The sequence below is a fragment of the Caretta caretta genome, chromosome 17 (assembly GCF_965140235.1).
Source record: "Caretta caretta isolate rCarCar2 chromosome 17, rCarCar1.hap1, whole genome shotgun sequence".
NCBI lineage: Eukaryota > Metazoa > Chordata > Testudines > Cheloniidae > Caretta > Caretta caretta.
The window spans coordinates 8,705,697-8,725,311 of NC_134222.1; the positions used below are offsets into that span (position 1 = coordinate 8,705,697).

Consider the following 19,615-nt stretch of genomic DNA (forward strand, 5'->3'; position numbering starts at 1 on the left):
TCTGTAGAATAATTCCGACAAGGAAATATTACTGAGATAAAAGGCTCCTTGCAGGGAGTATGCGTTTAAATTTTGCTCAGATGTGTGCGAGACAGCCAGGTTTAGCAGTTGAGAGCAGGGCATTGGGAATCGTCCTCCCCCTTCCCACCCCCATTTCCTGTTCCTCCTTTGATTATGAGCTTTTTGGGTCATAGAATATCAGGGTTGGAAGAGACCTCAGGAGGTCATCTAGTCCAACTCCCTGCTCAAAGCAGGACCAATCCCCAATTTTTGCCCCAGATCCCTAAATGGCCCCCTCAAGGATTGAACTCCCAACCCTAGGTTTAGCAGGCCAGTGCTCAAACCAGTGAACTGTCCCTCCCCCCTGTCAGTCAAGGACTGTCTTTTTGTTAATGCATTTGTACAGCACCTAGGACAATGGGACCCTGGTCCCTGAGGGCCTACAGCAATATAAATAATTACATGCTAATAACAGTTATTGGCTTGGCCACTGATTGTCAGTATTCTCTGTGCAAGCCTAGCGAAAATATTCTGTACCTTAGAGTCTCCATTTGTGAAACTATTGTGAGGTTTAGGTGCTTTGAGATCTTTGGATTACAGGGACTATACAGATGCAAAGTATTCATATTTTTAGTACATCAGTTCACAGTGATCCCCCACTCCAATCTGAAATTCTCAGACTGTAAATTGGTTCATCTCCATTGAAGTTAGTTAATGGAGTTGTGCCAATTTGTACTAGCAGAGAATTTGGCCTTCTGGTTCATGTATGCTTTGTGTGCAAAGGCTTTGGGGTAAAGCTGTAGAGCTGTTCTTTACTGCCCTGTGGCCAGGAGATGCAGGTTTGAATCCCACTCCTGTTCCCCCTTGAGGAAGCATGCTCTACTCCTGGGGAAAAGTCAGTAGTGATCCAGGTCTTGATGCAGTATGTGACCTGCTTATGGGGTTACTGCATGGAGAAAAAGTGATGCAGAGCTCTGCGCTTAAGGGGATTTATACGAAGTACAGCTGTGTGGTCTGTGGAAGCAAGCAACCAAGTACAGAATGACAGCATTTCCTGAGCAAGGCTATAAAACAGCTTATTGGTACCAGAGCTTTTTCCAACTGGGATGTTCTGTTGTGTGACAAACAAAACTACTTGATGGGGTTTTGGTTTGCAGCGAGGAAGGGCAAGATACATGCCGAATTGTTATACCTTAACCACAAACCCTTTAGAGATGAACTTGCCTACCCTAGCTAAGGGGCAAGGCAGCTGGGCTGTAGCAGTGGGAGTTTCTCATTCTTGATTAGTAAAGCACCAGTGCCGTGGCCAGTCCTAAGCAATCGACTGCCGGCCTTGTAAACCAATACAGCTGGATAGTATCTCTGAACAGCATATTGTATTTAGTTCTTCATATTGTATGTCTATAAAGGGAGTGCCTGCTTGCCAAAAACAGGGGAGATGGATGAACAGTCTTATTTCCCTTGCTGAACTTGAACTCTTTTGTGTCTGGGAATTACCTAATGCAGCACTTTGCAAGGAGTTGCTTACCCCATCTACATACTGTCAGTCTGTCCGGGGCACTCCTGTGGCCCCATCACTGTACATTTGAGCATCTCACAGTCTTTAATGTATTTATTCGGACAACACCCTGTGAGGTAGGGCAGTGCTGTTATTTCCATTTTACAGATGGGGAACTGAGGCACAGCAAGACCCAGGGTATGTTCTCACCGCAGTTACTTCAGGTGATTGGCACTGGGTACCAGCTCAAATGTAAGCAGTGCTCAGGCTTTAGCCTATAGCCCAGGATGGGTGTTGGGTTTCAAGCACCACCACGTTTGAGTGAGAGAGTTTGTGTGTGTGTGCGAGCCAGGTTAGGGGTAACACTGGGTGAGCCCCAGTTAACTCTGCAGTGAAGATCAGCCCCCCCCATGACTCATGCAGGGTTACCCAGGAAAGGTGTGTCAAAGTAGACCAGAATCCAGCTTCTCAAAGTCCTAGGTTAGTGCCATAAACACTGGACCATCCTTCCACCACATGGAGATTCGTAGATTTCAAAGCCAGAAGGGACCACTATTATTCTGTCCTCCTGTTTAACGCAGGCCACAGAACTTCCCCCGAATAATTCCTAGAGCAGATCTGTTAGAAAAACATCCAACCTTCCTTTAAAAATTGTCAGTGATGGAGAAGCCACCACAACCCTTTGGAAATTGTTCCAATGGTTAATTACTCACTGTTAAAAATGTATGCCTTACTTCCACTCTGAGTTTGTCTAGCTTCAACTTCCAGCCACTCAATCATGTTATACCTTTGTCTGCTAGATTGAAGAGCCCATTATTAAATATTTGTTCCCCGTGTAGATACTTATAGACTGTAATCAAGTCACCCCATAATCTTCTCTTTGTTAAGCCAAATAGTTGTGCTCTTTGACTCTAAGGCATGTTGTCTAAGCCTTTAATCATTCTTCTCTGAACTCTCTCCAGTTTATCAACATCTTGAATAGTGGGTGCAAGAATTGGACACCGTATTCCAGTGGTGGTCGCACTGAATACAGAGGTAAAATAAGCTCTCCACTCCTACTTGAGATTCACTACTTGACACATCCAAGGATTGCATTAGCTCTTTTGGCCCCAGCTTACACACAACACAGAGGTTTCAGAGTAGCAGCCGTGTTAGTCTGTATCCGCAAAAAGAACAGGAGGACTTGTGGCACCTTAGAGACTAACCAATTTATTTGAGCATAGTCTCTAAGGTGCCACCAGTACTCCTTGACAACACAGAGGGTAATGGTAGGGTGACCAGATAGCAAATGTGAAAAATCAGGACAGGGGGTGAGGCGTAATAGATGCCTATATAGGAAAAAGTCCCAAATATCAGGACTGTCCCTATAAAATCGGGACATCTGGGCACCCTCGGTAATGGTGTCCCTGACCTGAAGAGTTCACAATACTCGGTTCCCCCCAAGCGCTGCCTCTAGCAACAGAGCACAACTGGCACTTGCACCTGAAATCAGGTTTGCTCACGTGTGCCTTCCGAAACCAATGCTGTGTCCTCTCTGGGGAGCGCGGGGGAGAATCTACAGAGCTTGACTGTGTTATCCGAAGCTGTGCTGCTTATGGGAAAAATCTGGGTGTGTATCCAGTATTTTCATGAACAACTATAGTAGGAATAGAAAACTGTTGATGAAAGATGGTGGAGATTCACTGCTTGCTCCTTCAATGTAAACCTCAACGCTAGACAGGTCCCCTGGGCATGCGACTCCCATTGTAATCATCAGGTATTCTACATGTGGATGGAAAAGGAGGACTTGTGGCACCTTAGAGACTAACCAATTTATTTGAGCATAAGCTTTCGTGAGCACGAAAGCTTATGCTCAAATAAATTGGTTAGTCTCTAAGGTGCCACAAGTACTCCTTTTCTTTTTGCGAATACAGACTAACACGGCTGTTACTCTGATACATGTGGATGGTTTGCTGATCAGGCTAGTGTCTCCTGCATTGCATCAGGGGCCCTGGATGCAAATCTCTAGCGTTGACTGTGTATGTTTACATTTGCTAATACAATCCCCCAGGCTTCAGATGAAGGCTGGATGTGGGAGCTGGTATGGTGAAGAGTGAAGGACTAATTGTTGTGCTTTGTTTCTTTTGTGATAGAATATTAGGCTATGTCTACGCTACGCAGCTTTTAGCAACACGGCTGTGTTGCTACAGCCATGCAGCTAAAAGACACGCCGTGTAGCCGCTGTTTGTCAGCTCTCCTGATGACAAAAAGCTTCCACCGCCAATGAGTGGTGTTAGCTTTGTTGACAAAGCGTTGTTCACACTGGTGCTTGTAAAATTTTGTCTTTGGGTTGTGTGTGGTTTTTTTAACATTTCTGAAAGACAAAAGTTTTGTCATTCAGTTGCCATTGTAGACATAGCTTTAGAGATTCTTTGGGGTGGGGTGGGGTGGAGGAGATGATGCGGGTAGGGTATAAGAGAAGATGAAACTGAAGGGTGGTAGTTTGGGAACAAAAAGAAAACCCTGCTTCCAGCGAGTAATTACTGTGGCATTCCCTGCTGTGGAGGTTTGTGGAGTCAGACTCTGGGAAGAAAAAGCTACTCTGTAACTTTCGTGCTCCCCATAGTATATTTATTTGAACTCCAAGGCAAATGACTGGGAGTTCTGCCCCTTTAATTAATGTTCCTTTGGAGACAGCTGGTGCCATTCCTTTCCTTTTAAGTCTCCTCTCATTTGCACATGGCTTAGTCACCTGCCATTCTTGCAAACATGGAGGGTCTTGGGAAGGCAGAGTTCCTGCCTCCCACATGGCATAGGGTTCCTCTTGTATTTATATTTATCAGCAGCCATGTGACACATAATGAGGAGCACTCTCCTTTCGATAAGGGATCTTAGAGGGATTGCAGGCCTTGGGAGCCACAGCTGTCTTCTCGCGGAAAGCAGAGTAGTTTATTACTAAATATTCTATGATTTCATTTGTTTCCCCTGTTACTTGTTACTATTAAAGTCTAATGGGTTTCAATTTGGACATCAGAAAATATAGTCAGACTAGGAGAGACCTTTTTTACAGCTGCAATAAACTTGGTAGGGAAACTGCATTCATTTTTAATATACACTTTCCTTGAATACAGAGCAATTCCCAGTCATTTTCTATCCTTTCAGTATGTGGAAAGAGCTTAGTTGTTTCTGCCTTCCATGATATGGTATTCCACCCCATTCCCCTTTTCTCAGCATATCAGGAAAACTTTTTCTCACTCTGAAAACTGCAGAAAATTGGCTATTTGCTTTTGTGCACTGGATTTTCAATAAAGACCAAGAACTGAAGCAATTAATTTTTTTTAAAGAGAATAACTTTGAAGAAGCAGAGTCAAATCCTCACAAAGGCCACGGTGTCTCATGCTGAAATTTATTTGTTTTTTCTTTCCTGACAAATGTGCGTTTTCTTTTTGGCGAAGATGATTTTTTGAGATTATTTGTAATAATCCGTACTGCTATCCCCAAAAATCATCACTTGAGGGGGCGGGGTGCATTATCGTGGCTTAAAATATCAAAAGATTTTTTTTTTGAAAGGCAGGATATTTTTGGATTCTCTTTATTTTTGTGTTGGAGCCCTGAGGGGTTATAAATGTAAAGCTCTTTTTACATCATGCCTAATTAAGCAGTGACACTCACTCCTTCAAGATGCCATGGAGGCAAGGAGCCTAGTAGGGTTTAAAAAAGGATTAGACATTCATATGAATAATAATAGTATTCTCAATATTAGGGTGGCTACAGGTTTACATGGGATACCAAATCCTAATGCTTCAGGAAATAAACTAACCACTAAGTGCTTGGGTTTAGGAAATATTTTTCCCCATGATTGGGTTATTGCAAATTACTCTGTTTATGGGGAGTCTTACGTCTCTACTGAAATGTCTGGTATGGTCTACTGTCAGTCAGAGGATACCAGAATAGATGGATCATTAGTCCATTCTCGGATAGCAATTTCAATCTTCCAGCCTCCAAAATGTTACATAGTAAAATTGGTCTTAAGCAGTAAGAAAAGGAGTACTTGTAGCACCTTAGAGACTAACCAATTTATTTGAGCATGAGCTTGGTTAGTCTCTAAGGTGGTTAGAGATTGGTTAGTCTCTAAGGTGCTACAAGTACTCCTTTTCTTTTTGCGAATACAGACTAACACGGCTGTTACTCTGAAACCTGTCTTAAGCAGTGTTACGTCTATTTTCCTGCAGTAGTTTAGCTCAGATGAGTGTTTAAGCCTAATGCAGCTTCTTCACAGTGCCAGCGTTTTTGCCCCTGCAATTTAATGTTATGCACAATTCTGCAATGCTGAGGCAAAGGACCAAAATCTCAGATTTGAGCCTTCGCCATTGAAAGATTAGGCAATGCTGAGTTGCCAGAACCTGGCATGTGTGTGTATTAGAAACTTCACTTAAGCCAATCCTCCTGGCTTTATGTTCTGGATCTCGCAAACTTCAGGTGATGTGTAGAAAGAAAATCCTTTCCCAGGGAGGAAAATTCTTCTCCTCTGTTCAATGGCGATCAGAGAATGTCGATAACCATAACCTCTACAGAATGGGCTATGGGGCCATTTTTTTGTCTTTATAATATTCTTTTTTAGTGCAGGTTATCCTCTTCTTTGCGTATACAAAACAAAGAAATGTAGTAAGCCTACTGTGAAATTCACACCAGTGCCCTGTAAAAACTCTGTATTAAGGACCTGAGCCAAAGATTCCCATTGACTCCTAGGGGTGTTAGAACAGGGCATAAGGCCCAAATCCTCGAAGGTGTTTCAGTGCCAAACTCCCATTGAAATCACTGAAGTCAATGGGAGTTAGGTACCTAAATGCCTTTGAGGATCTGGACCCAAGTCCTTAAGAGCCTTTTGTGGGCTCTTTTGCACTAGGATGATATTCACCATCAAACTCAGAAAAATCTAAAGAATGTCTTTGAATCCCCACATTGAGTGGCAGTGTGTATGAGATGAACATACCTATTCTGCACTGTCCTTCAGACTTGCCACAAAAGCAGTTGGGTCCAAGAGGACATGAAGTAAGTAGGATTAAGAGTGGAAAAAGAAAGAGAACAAAGGGAGAATGTAAAAAGGATGGACATCTGGGATCTTCCCTTTTGGTACCTGGGAGGACACTGTAGTTTCCCTTTTAATCTGTTGTTGTTCTAGCTGAGAAATAGGCCATTTCACAATCTGGCCTCCAATTCAGCAAAAACAACCTGCAGATGGAAACTGGGCATCTTCCAATAACAGCAGAGCAGATTCTTCAGGGGTTGCAGCCACTTATGTCATCCACCCAGCCAATGCTAATTGACAGTAATTGCCACATATATATATTGACTACCTCTATTTTCAAATATTGAAATAATTATCTTATGTCAGCCAAACAATGTGTGAATGTGCATAATTTGTTGCTAGCCAAGTACATGTGGAATGGCAGAAAGTGGTGCCCTTAAAAGAACTTTGTGATGCAATGTAACATGCTCATCTTTATCTGACATCTTTTCTTCAGTTAGAAGGTAGTTTAATACTAACCTGCTTTTTAGCTGTTGTATTCTTGCATTTGCAAATGGCTTTTATTATTCCAGGGTGCTGCCTCTATATCCGTTAATAATAGTCCCTGTCTAAGAGAAGCCCAGCCAGGACACATGGTTAAATGGGTGTCTGTGCCAGCTGTGTCTGCCTATTGAGATGCTGCTGCCTGTGCTCCTGGCATTTCCTTTCAGCTCTGTCTCTTGTTTCGTTGCTGGAAAATGAGCTCTGACTTTGGGAAACGATATTTCTTCCTTCTGCCTGACATCTTGTCAATTTCTCATTTGCTGCTCTGTCCCTCTTGAAAGGCCACAAGGGTTAGAGAGGGGGCCTGTACTAACTACAGGTTGAAATGGATGCATTTAAGTGTGTGTTTAATTACACATACCTGATTTAAAGGTTCTTTTGCTGTCCGGTCACATGAAAGCAAATTTTTAACTGACTAGAAATAAGAAAATAATTATATCTTCTCTAGAGAATGAAGCATGTCCCATCTGTTAGATAAGTTGCAGTGATATTCAGTCTTTAAGCTGATTTTAACATTTTACCTAATTATAGAGTCAATTATAACAATCTCTTCTTTTTCCCAATATTTTTATGCAGCAGTTTACAGTCGACATAAGTGTAACATCCTCAGAAATATGTAAATATCCTTCGGCACATTTAAGGTATGTTGTGCTGAACTGCATTCTCATTCTTGATCAGGCATAGCAGCACCTTCAAACCTTATTTTTCTTCATTCTTTTGTCAAAGCTAGAGGTACCTGGATATTTCTAGCTCTCTGTTATTAGGTGAAGTTACTTCTGAAGCTTGCATTTCTTAAAATTAGATCAAGCAGTGAAATGCAGCTTTTTGAACTGGTTCACTCCCTGCAAACCATGTCCCAGAATGCTTTATGGGGCTATAAAACTTGGTTACAAAGCAAGTGATGAGAAAACAAAGGAAGAGCAGGTACAGGGAAGTGACAGAAACTGTTTTCACAGGGGATTTGAAATGAGATAGAGAGTTGATGGAAAAAGCTGTTGCACCAAGGGTATCTAGATGGTGTGAAGGGACAGAGTGGAAACAGGAGTGAGACAAATAGGGAGATCAGAGAGGGGAATATAGAAATACTTATGTTGACTGGGTCTTGCAATGGAGTAAGTGGTATCAATGGAGTGTGGGGGATAATGCAGTTGTGCTGTTTACATGGTTTTGGAGGCAGGCTGCAGCATACTCTACTTGCTGGCCTGTAGAGCTGGAATTTAAGGAGAGAATAGAGGAGTGGCAGTGCAGGTCCGGATGAAGATTGGAGTGGAATTAAGGGAGTGACATACCTGGATAGCAATGCAATGCATAGGTGAATGAAAACCGTTCTAGTCAAGATTTCTGTGGCTGTGTTCTCTTGGAAATGCAGAGGTAGCCGTGATTTTCTTATCCTATAGTGGCTAAGTCCATTATACTAGCACCCTTTGGAGTCGTTGCCTATGGTCAAGGAAACAGATGTGCTCATGAACTCCCCTAATATACATCTGGGACTTGTTCTCCATTCAACAGGGTTTCTTCCCTCCAAGATTTTAGGGAAAGATGGGGACAAGCCTCCCAATGGTACAAATGCAGCCCAGTTGGTATAAATTTAGAAGCTTAACAAAAATGCAGTTAGTTAATTTTGTTATTAGTTATGATTAAGATCAAGGTGATTGGAGAGAGGAGGGCAGAAAAGGGACTGGAAAAGAATGCATGTTTGCTTTCCCCTTCCCCCAACTATCTAAGTCGGTCCCAGGGTACTCAATTAGCATCCCCGCATATAGATACAGCTTATATCAATGCCAGCCTTTCCCCCATGCTGCCCCTTATGCATGGGAGGAGCTCCCTGTAAACACCCGCAGAGCCACCTCATTGTCCTCCTATAAATCCCTCCTTAAAACTGACCTCTGCTGTGATGCCTACAGAAAGCTCGGCTGCTGGTGTGCTGGGAACACAGCCTATCATGCTGACCAATATTGTCTCATTGTTTCCTTGTGCTCTCCCTCTGCTTGTTGTATTGACCTGTTATATATCTCATCTTACACTCCAAGTACAAGCTCTTTGGGGCTGGGACCATCTTTTTGTTCTGTGTATGTACAGTGCCTGGCACAATGGATCCTCTAGACACTACCGCAATACAAATAGTAAATAATCATGTCAGTGTTTAGGCCTGTTCTAAATTGTGAACTACCATTGGCTGACAATTGTCTTTGCTCTGGGTTGGCCTGAATATCTGGACTGCGATGCATTGTGAATTATATGTGGAAATTAATTATGCTAATTAAAAAATTAAATGGAAGCGTGATGGCGTTTGTGGGAAGACCTTATCCTTACTCAGTGGCTGGCCATAATAAATCAGTGCAGGAGGTGGTGGCGGCAGCAGCATTATTATTTGTTTGTGTCTAGGCTGAACCCAGAGAGTTCAGGCGTCTGTCAAAGTGAGACAATAGAAGGAAGCCATCAGCTTCTCTTGCCGTTGAGAAATCTCATAATCTTCTAGCCTTAATCCCATCTATGTGTTGTCGGGCCATCTATGTGTGGTCGGGCCATCGAGTCCTTCTTCTCCATTCTAGTTTGTCTTGAAGCAGTTCCTCATAAACTCCTCGCTAATCACATCCTTTTGTATGATAGTTTTAGGTCTTCCAACCCTTCTCTTACCCTCCATTTCTAAGTTTAACACCATGTTTCCTATATATTCGTCTGAACATCTTTTCATGTGTCGAAATCATCTAACTCTGGACCCTTCAACTTTTCTATAATTAGTACCACCTTCACACTTGCCCTAATCTACTGTGCCTTTTCTTTTTTTGCAATTTGTCCAAGCTGTGCTTCCAAGTTTGAAAAGAGTTTTAGAGCCTATTTGAACATCACACTGAGTTTAAATCCAGGTTAATCTCCCCATATATTTTCCATCTAATATTCTGATCCATTCTGTCGGGATGCCAACAGAAACAGAGCAAACTTTAAACTACAACTTTTAGTGAACTGCACATTTACTCTCTAAGAGCCCAAATGTACCAGACGATGTAATATCCCTTTTTTTTCAAGGTTCATTGGAAACATTTCTGTTGTTTCCCTGGAGGATATGTGACATATTGGTGTTTAATTAAATATCCATCACCAGTAAGTTTAGTTTTCCAAGGAGGTTCTCCTCCACTAAGCTACGTCACACTGTGTGAGGGAGAATAAAAGAGGAGGGCTATTTAAAATGAGATGCTGTGTCACTGCATAGCAAGAATACAGCACACACTTACTGTAACTGTACCTAGGTGTCAGTTCAGTGCATTCACTGGACTGAATATGTGCAAGTCAAATACCTTATTGGCTTTGAGACTGAATTACTCAATTTTTTTCTTTCTAACTGTGGTTTCAAGTGATAACAACTTATAAGTGTGATCCTTGCAAGCTAAGTAGGGCCATATCAGTTTGTACTTTAGATGGGAGACCTGTACAGGAAACACCTAAAGGCTGCAGAAGTGGTGTTGGTAACACACTGTTAATCTCTGAGTCATACTTAAACAGGGCCCCCGCAAGTGTATTAAGGTGTGCTGTACAGCTAGAGGTGTCCTCTTTCAGATGGGACTTAAAGGAGAACTGCTAGTGTCCTTTTTTTTTTTTTTAAATTGGGTTTACACCATCTTTTGCTTCTTCATGATGTATAAAGAAGTCCTGAAAGATGAGAGGGAGAGGAAGGGGTGCGGTATTCGTTTCTGTTCTGAAAAAGTATTTCTTTCTCTCCCTCCCCTCACCCTTCTTGTGGTTTCCTTTAGAAATACCAGGAATATCAAGCCTGAACTTGAACATCTACACTGCAATTTCATAGCCCCACAGCCTGAGCCCAAGTCAGCTGAGATGGGCCAGCTGCGGGTGTTTTACTGCTTAGTAGACATACCCTTAGACACGGTGCAGCCCTGTGGGCAAGAGACTTGATTTTTATTTTAAAGCCTAGAATCTGGAGCACAGAATGGCATCCTTCGTTGCACATCCACATCCACTTATCTTCTCTCACATATCACTCAGGCCTGATCTGTGCTCTGCCTCCACCTCACCAAAGAAATCTCCAAACTGCAAATATGATGACAAAAATGCAGGATCTGAAAGATGTTTAATATTCAAACTTCTCCACCACCTGTGAGTGAGTCATGCTTTCTAACCTAAAGTGGTTTATGCAGTACACATGGCCAGAAAGCCAAAATTGTTCTCTTCTTTGACTGTGGTTTCAGTGACCTGAACTAAGCGGTTGCAACACTCTGCCCAGTGATTACCTTTAAATCTTCTTATCAGATCTTAATGGACAGGGGCCTGTCCTGGTAAATAATTTACAATGCCCATGAGTGTGGTTTTTACTCTACTAATTTTGTTTCCATAGAAACTTGTACAATCTTTCTGCTCCATGTTGCCTTAGGCAAATCAGTAATGATTTTTTTCACATTAAGCAGAGGGCCCTTAGACTCTGAAGGCAGGAGAATAACAGTCAGAGATGTTTGTAATTGCAAACCGTTTAGGTGCTGCAGTATAATACATAGGTTTCAGAGTAGTAGCCGTGTAAGTCTGTATTCGCAAAAAGAAAAGGAGTACTTGTGGCACCTTAGAGACTAACCAATTTATTTGAGCATAAGCTTTCGTGAGCTACAGCTCACTTCATCGGATGCAGTAGCTCACGAAAGCTTATGCGCAAATAAATTGGTTAGTCTCTAAGGTGCCACAAGTACTCCTTTTCTTTTTGAGTATAATACATAGTGTCTTTCCCCTTGCTGATGGCTTTAAGACTGCATCTTAGTGGTCGTCATGTGGTGGTAAATGTGTGTGTAGGTTTTTGTATAAGCTGCCGGGGCCTCTTAAAATTCTTGGTGTATTTACATGAATGTGTTGAATATTTTTGTCCATGCCATGCCAACCAGTGCAGCAGCCCTGCTAGCATGTTTGTTTGAAACAGCAACTTGCTTCATTAGAGGCCCAACTCTGCTAAGTGCTAAACAGCTTTTTTCGGGGGAGAGCTGAGTGCCATCAGATCCCAGTGAAATACAGGACTGAGCCCTATGTCTGTTTTCCAAGCCGTGCACACGTGTATTTGGATTTTTTTGTTTGTTTTTGGGTTTGATTTAGATAACTTCAGGTTAAGGAAATGACATATAAAGAAAGAATGAATATAAAGTCTTCTTCATATGAAAGACTCTAAACCCATGTCTGCACTTAAAAGGTTTGCTGCTATAGCTATCCTCACAAAATGTCCTAGAACAGATGCCAGTATAGCTTATACCAGTTCCCTGAGTGACGTTAACTATACCAGCAAAAGCACTTTTTTTGCTAGTATAGCTCCATGTCCCGCAGGGCTTTTGTCAGAGTAGCTATGTTGGTAAAAGCTGCACCTCTAGCTGATGTAATGATGCCAGCAAAACTTGTTAGTGTAGACCAGGCTTAACATTCTGGATCTGAATTGAAACCCAAGACATCAGGAGGGAAACCTCCTGCATGTTAAAAGGAGCAGTGCAGAATAAAAGGAATGACGTTCCCTTTTTGTTACACAGCTACACGTGCTGTAAGGCCCAGCATGAGAAGCTGCAGTTCTTTGATAAAATAGGCACTCTGATACAGTGGTGATGGTCCCCAATCTGAAGGAGCATAGAAATGTTAACAGGAATTCAGTTAACTTCTGTGCTGTCACCCACCTGGCCATGACTTATTTTGAGCTTGGCCCTCTCCAAACTCAAGCCAGGATGGTTCTTTATGCTTCAAACAGTTTGACAAATTTTAACTTGTAATTATACCAACCAGGGGAAAATAGTCTTTTGTGCTTCCTGATCGTTGTTATTATTTGGACACGTTCTCACAAAATCACCCCCCCTTTGTTATTTTGAAGGCAAGGAGGACCTGATCCTGCAAAGCGGTGAGCATTCACAGCTCCATTGATTTCAGCAAGAGTTGCAGGGTAAGCCAAGTAATTCCTTATTTACCTGCTCAACGAAAAACTACAGAGAAACAGTCCTGTACTGTCTAGATCCAGTAAGTCATTCCCATCTTCAGTTTCTGAGGCTCTTGACTTGAAATGGCAAATTAACATTTGAAAATCAGCCAAGATAATTAGCCCTAGAAGAGTTTGGGTGTTAAGTATTAAAGAATCCACTGTGGGGGCAAGGGGAATATCTTTCATTTTCTCTTACAGTTTAGTGGTTGCTGACCACGTCTAATCTGAAAATTGCTCCAGAGGTGATCCCTATATTTATTCTGACCTTCATTATTGGCTCCCAAGGGTGGCTGATTACCTCTGTCTCTAAAGAATGATTTTCTTTTACTATACGTGGCTTCCTGTTTTGTTTTTGGAACCAGTAAGGGTTTATGCTGGAACATAGCACAAAAGAAGAGGGATAAGTATTTAAAGATGGGCTTGTGTGACATACGGCACAGGGGCTTTGCATTACAACTGCAGCTGGGTTTCCCCAAATAGGAACTTGCTCTAAGTACTTGGTTATACAACTGTCTGCAAGCCACTTGCTTGGCAGTGTGGTGTGTCTGAGTAAAAGCCATAGCATATGTGAGTCTTTATATTGAGCTCAGCCCTGAACACTGATGAATATGAAGCGTTAGCGTGTTTCAGATGTTAAACAGTGGTGTCCGAATCCAGTTTAAACTAAACAAACAATTCTTTGAGAACTGTTGGAATATACAGGGAAAGGTCCAATCAGGAAATGTCTGCAGCATCTTATTTATTGTTTGTATGATTTAGAAATAATGATGGAATAGTAGCTGAATGCCGAGGAATAGGAGGAGATTTTGCACTTAGGTGGAAGGGTTTAAAGTATTATATGAGGCTGAGAACTTTCAATACATCTGAGGCTTTTTCAAGGCTGACAAACTCCCTTATATGGATGGTGAGTGTTATACACGACTGACAGATTGGTAAACTGAGACACAGTTAAGTGACTTGCCTAAGGTCTTGCAGTGAGGCAGAGACAGGAATAGAATCCAGGAGTCTAGACTTGCAATCCAGTGCTCTAGCCACTAGATGACACTGCCCTAGGGATGCTGGAAGGTGTTGCTATGTGGTGTGCTGTGTGGATCTGCAATCTGTCTCGCTACCTGCTCTGCATTGCATGTTACTTTGCTAACTAGATTGCATGGTAAGATATCTGACTTCTGGAGCCTAATACAAATGGTTCAGTGACTGCTTTCCCTTCAGCAAAGAGTGCCTGCTCACCCCTTAGAAAAGCAATATGTTAGATATAAGATACAATGGAGATAATACCCCTGTAGTATTTTCCATAGACCCAGAGGTTTTTCCAGTTGCCTTGGTCCAGAATTTTCTCTTCCTGCTTCCCCACCATTCTCCTGAGTGCTGCCTCAGAGGTGGATGTGTTTCAGTGGTGCTGTGTGTGTGGATAGTTTATGAAACACCGTGGGAACCTTTAGGAATAGATTCCCTATGTCCATACAAAATGTTACGGCTGCAGGATAATTGCTTATGACAGAAATGGTGGTTTCCCAATTTTGAAACCTGAATGCCCGTTTGGATAATTGCTTATGACAGAAATGGTGGTTTCCCAATTTTGAAACCTGAATGCCCGTTTGGACTTTTCTGGGCTCAAAGACGGATTTTTATAAGTGAGCCTCCAGATATGAACGGAAGAGTAAGCTGCAGTAAGAAAGCATTCTAGAGCAGCATGTGACATACGAGCAATAAGTGGCTTTGAAGTGATTACAAAAAACACGATCACTGTTTTGACTGTGCATGCCATGGTCACAGGAACATAGGACCTGCCATACTATATCAGACCAGCTGTGCACCTAGTCTTAGTACCTTGTTTCTAACAGTGGTCAGTATAAGCTGCTTCAGAGGACGATGCAAGAAACCCTACAGTAGGCAGCTCTGGGATAACCTGCCCCCATGGAAAGTTTCTTCTTGACCTCCATGAATTTAAAGAAGCTGGTTTATGCCCCGCAGCAGTATAGTTCATCACCCTTCCAAAACTCTTGTGTTGTGTTTTTGTTTTTTCTTTTAAGTCCCTAATATAACCACTCTGGATATTCTTGTTATCCATATAACATCCTATGTTTTTCTGAATCTCACTAATCTCCTGGTCTCAAAAGATGTCTTGTGGCAATGAGTCCAACCGGCTAATTGTGCATCGAGTCCCATCCTCCCCCCAGTATTTATCAACTAACACCCAACTGTGGCAGAATCTCAATGGATTTGCACACAAGGATTTATTTGTTTGTTTGTTTGTTTATTTATTTAAAGCAACCAGCTGTGACATTGCTTTGCAATGCAGAAGAATCCTAGCTCCCCAAAATGACTCTTGTTGTCTAGGACTGGGAGATGCTTTATGCAGAACAGTGTCTAGTCTCCTTATTATAAATTGTAATGAAATTTGTCTCCTGCTTTGAGGCCTTTGGGCTCACAGAAATGTGTGCCTACCACATAGATGTTCAAGATGATTCCCCTCTGCCCCTCAAAATGGTGGCCCTTCAGAGTAACCAGCTGCAACCTGCTGGTTCTCTCTGTTGTACTTGGTCTTTAGGAGCAGTGTTGAAATGTTTTAGCTTCACAAACATTTCATTTTCAATGTGTCAAATCTGAGAACTCATCGTCTGCTGCTCTGAACTGTCTGCCTACATTATTTTTACTATACACACAATGTGAATGGAGCATGCAGCACACAATTTACAGTACAATAGAACCGTTACCTACAAATAAAGAATAACAGAGAAAGTTACTGAAAATTGTTAGAGTAAATCATTTATAAATGATATTGTCACATAATAATAGCTCTTACCTACTGTTCTTCATCAGTAGATCTATAAGAGTAGTCAGTATCGTTATCACTTAGATTGGGAAACTGAGGCACAGAGACTTGCCCAGGGTCACCCAACAGGTCAATGGCAGAGCTAGGACTAGAACGCAGGTCTCCTGAGTCCCAGTCCAGAGCTCTATGCACTAGATCACACTGCCTTCATACATAAAAACACTATTTAAGTTACTGATATAGTAATAACCATCGCATATATGTGGTATTTATAACTTACTGATAATATATATATATTTAAAATTTACTACTTCACACCTGCATAGCTTTTCATACAAGTGTTTCAAGTGTTACCAATGCTGCACAACACCCCATAAGAAAAGTGGTCTACATTTCACAGTTAGGTAAACTGAGTTATAGGCCTCAATTCCACAAAGTATGTGAGCCGTGTTTAAAACTTTGAGTGGGATTTAAGAACATGCGTAAGTGATTTGCTGGCTTTCCCAAGGTCACACAATGAGTTAGTGGGAGAGTTGGGAATAGAGTCCAGGAGCCCTGACTCCCAATCCCCCTTGCTCCATCCACTGGACAACAATCCATTCCTTATTATAAAAAGCAAAGATACTTTAAACATTCTGCTGGATTGTACCTCTGGTTCTCTGTTTGGGGGATTTTAAGCAGCATTTTATGGGTAAATATCACTTAAAAAAAGCGGACTGGTGGGTGCATGTTTTGTAGATTATTTTTTTTTAAACAAAAATATTTTTTGTTTAATTTTTAAAGTAGCATAACCAACTGTTCCATAGAGCCTGACATCAGAAGTAACCACAGACTGAGAGCAATCACCAGTTCACTAGCTGGTAGTGGAAGGGGGACTTACAAAAAGCCAAGATGCTATATTAAATACACTTTGTAGCCAGATTGGTAATATTGACCCAGCTGTTTTACTTTTTTGAATGGTTATCTCCTTGGATCAGAGTAAAACAGGTTTCAGAGTAACAGTTGTGTTAGTCTGTATTTGCAAAAAGAAAAGGAGTACTTGTGACACCTTAGAGACTAAAGAAAAGGAGTACTTGTGGCACCTTAGAGACTAACCAATTTATTTGAGCATAAGCTTTCGTGAGCTACAGCTCACTTCATCCGTCAACAGTCACAGGCACAAAAGCCTCATGCACAGGGGAGAAATCAACACAAAAGAAATACTAATAATATAGAGCAAGGCTGGTCTAGTGGTTAAAGCCCTGAAATGGGACTTGGGACACTTGTGTTTAATTCTCAGCAATGCCACAGATTCTGAGTGACTTTGGGCAAGTCACTTAATGCCTCTGCCTCAGTCCCCACTCGTAAAAGAGGGATAATTATTCTTCCTTTTGCTGTTTGTGTCTTGTCTATTCAGATTATAAACTCTCAGAGACAGGGACTGTATCTTCCTATGTATATGTACAGCACCCAGGACAATGGGACCCTGGTCGCAGCTGGGAGCTCAAGGTACTACTGTAATACAAATAATAAACCAGTCATGCTAATATAGGATAAAGAGAGGAAGTAAATATTAGGCAGTTAAAAAAGGGCCTGATCTCCCGCTTCTGTGGGAAAACCTGCTGGAGGAGTCTGAAGGGGAGGGAATCTACATAAAGTTTCTCTTGCAGAGATATGCTCTGCTGGTCGGGGGAGCAGGGGTTGTGCACTCCATTGAGGTTGTTCTGTCCATGCTCCCACAGTCAGTGGTTGCCCCAAAGACCCTCTATCATGGAATCTTTGAGGAATTAATTTTCTTTCCTCCCTGATCCCTGCAGTGTGGATGAAGGGACAATGTTAATTTTCTCCCACCCGCCCTTCTCCTGGCTACATATTGCCCCCGAGCCCTTACACAGACTCCACTAAGGAGTGGAGGGGCCTCCATGAGGTCCCTTCGAAAGCTTAGGAGAATATTGCAGTGGTGGTGGATGAATTCCCCCATCTGTGCAAGAGCAGCGTGGCCCATCTATGGACCAAGGGAAATATGAATAAATTGTCCCTGAATTCTTCCCCTGAATTAATTATTTCTCTGCGCGATCTTAACAGAGGGCTTCATCCTGCAGGGTTCTGTAGTGGGAGTTAAGGTCACTCAGTACCTTGCAGGATGGGGCCCAGGACTGGTAATCACCTTGGGTTTGGTTTTGCTTATATCCCCCCTGAATAATGACAGGTTTCAGAGCAACAGCCATGTTAGTCTGTATTCGCAAAAAGAAAAGGAGGACTTGTGGCACCTTAGAGACTAACCAATTTATTTGCGCATAAGCTTTCGTGAGCTACTGCATCCGATGAAGTGAGCTGTAGCTCACGAAAGCTTATGCTCAAATAAATTGGTTAGTCTCTAAGGTGCCACAAGTACTCCTTTTCTTTTTGCGAACCCCACTGAAGTTACCTTGGCATAAGATCAGCACTGGGTCCCGTCTGAACATAATTTTTAATGTAAATAAACAAAAGGGGCCATATGGGCTGGTGCTTAGCATCAATGTGTCCTGGAGGTATTTGGAAAGCTGTGCAGCCTCTGCCTGCCATCAAATTTCAAAGACCTCCTGCGGGGGGCGGAGGGGAGGGGCATGAGAATCCACAGAACAAAAAGCATACACTCCAGGAAGTGAAATGAACAACTAAAAACCTGTGCCAGGAAAGGAGGGTGACTGGGATGGGAATGGTCAATATTTAGTAGCCTTTGATTGTGGCCAAGAGTGACAGCATGTGATGATGTCCGTGTAAACCAGTCAGGACTGCTGTCCGTTAAGAAGCTTATAGTGGACTGTTAGTGATTCACCTTAGTGTCATTGGTTTTTGTTTTCATAAGGCTTTGTCAAGAACATGACTAAAGGCTACTTTTGAAGAACAGGCTTTTTCCCCCTGCTGTCCCATCTCCCTTTTGTGAGGAAGGATGCACTGGGGAGAATGGAGATTTTTAAGCATTGTAGGATAGGAATGAGTCCTTGAAAACCCTAGTCTCTTTCAATTAAACTGCTTCCACTAACGCTTAACTAGAAGGACAAGGTGTCTTGTTACATTTCTGTGCTTTGCAGTTAATAAGTGTTCCGCTTGTAATTTGGAAATCCTTGCTTCCTGCTTATTTTGACTCCATAAGGCAATGGCTCTAGAGAAACAAGTGTGCGCGTGCCTTGGGAAGGAATAGCCGTGCCAGCTGTCCCTTGCATTTAATGTTCCAGCTGTGCCCTTGAGTTCAGTGGCATATTTAGGAAATTTATACAGAAATAACCCCAGCCTAAGCAGTGTTACCCAAGGATTTACATGGCCAGGGATTGGCTGGTTTTGATCACGTGCTCCTTCCAGGGCTGTCCCAAGCTATTCTGGGGCCCTCTGCAGCCCCCCACAGGGGGGTGGTGTGGGGCCACAGGCCTCTGGGGGGGTGAGCCCCAGGCCTCCACAGGGGGGCGGGGCTGGCTTGGGGGTCAGGGAGGAACCACCCCCCAGCACTCATCGGTGGTGCGGCTGGGGCCAGGTCGCTGCACTCCCGCTGCTGGTGAGTGCAGGCCCAGCCTGGCTGCAGAGCTCAGGGGAGTGGGGGTGGGACTGGGACAGAGCAGGGGCGGGAAGAGGCATGGTGGGGGAATGGGCGGGCCTGGGGTGGGCGGGGAAGGGGCCGGGGCCAAGGCCCTGGGGAAGAGCCAGAGCAGGGTCTGGATCAGCACGCAGCTGCGCAGGGCACCAGGAAATTTGCCCAAATTTCCTGGTGCCCTACGCAGCTGCGTACTTTGCGAATGGGTAAGGACGGCCCTGGCTCCTCCATTTAACTGTTTGCCTGCTGCATTCTTTGCATCGTGCTGCACTTCTGGATTGTTGGTTTGGTTTGCCCTC

General features: G+C 42.9%; 1 protein-coding gene across 6 annotated transcripts in view; it reads left to right on the forward strand.

The window, feature by feature from the left end:
* CUEDC1 (CUE domain containing 1) overlaps positions 1–19,615 on the forward strand; it is a 124,716-nt gene that overhangs the window by 34,688 nt on the left and 70,413 nt on the right. Inside the window, exons 2-3 of one of the 6 annotated variants that reach the window (XM_048823973.2) lie at positions 2,461–2,533; positions 12,889–12,957. The exons of 4 other annotated variants lie outside the window; for them this stretch is intronic. The gene's annotated coding sequence lies outside the window, so the exon portion shown is untranslated. The remainder of the gene's footprint in view (positions 1–2,460; positions 2,534–12,888; positions 12,958–19,615) is intronic. One more of the 6 variants, XM_048823974.2, reaches the window with a different exon arrangement.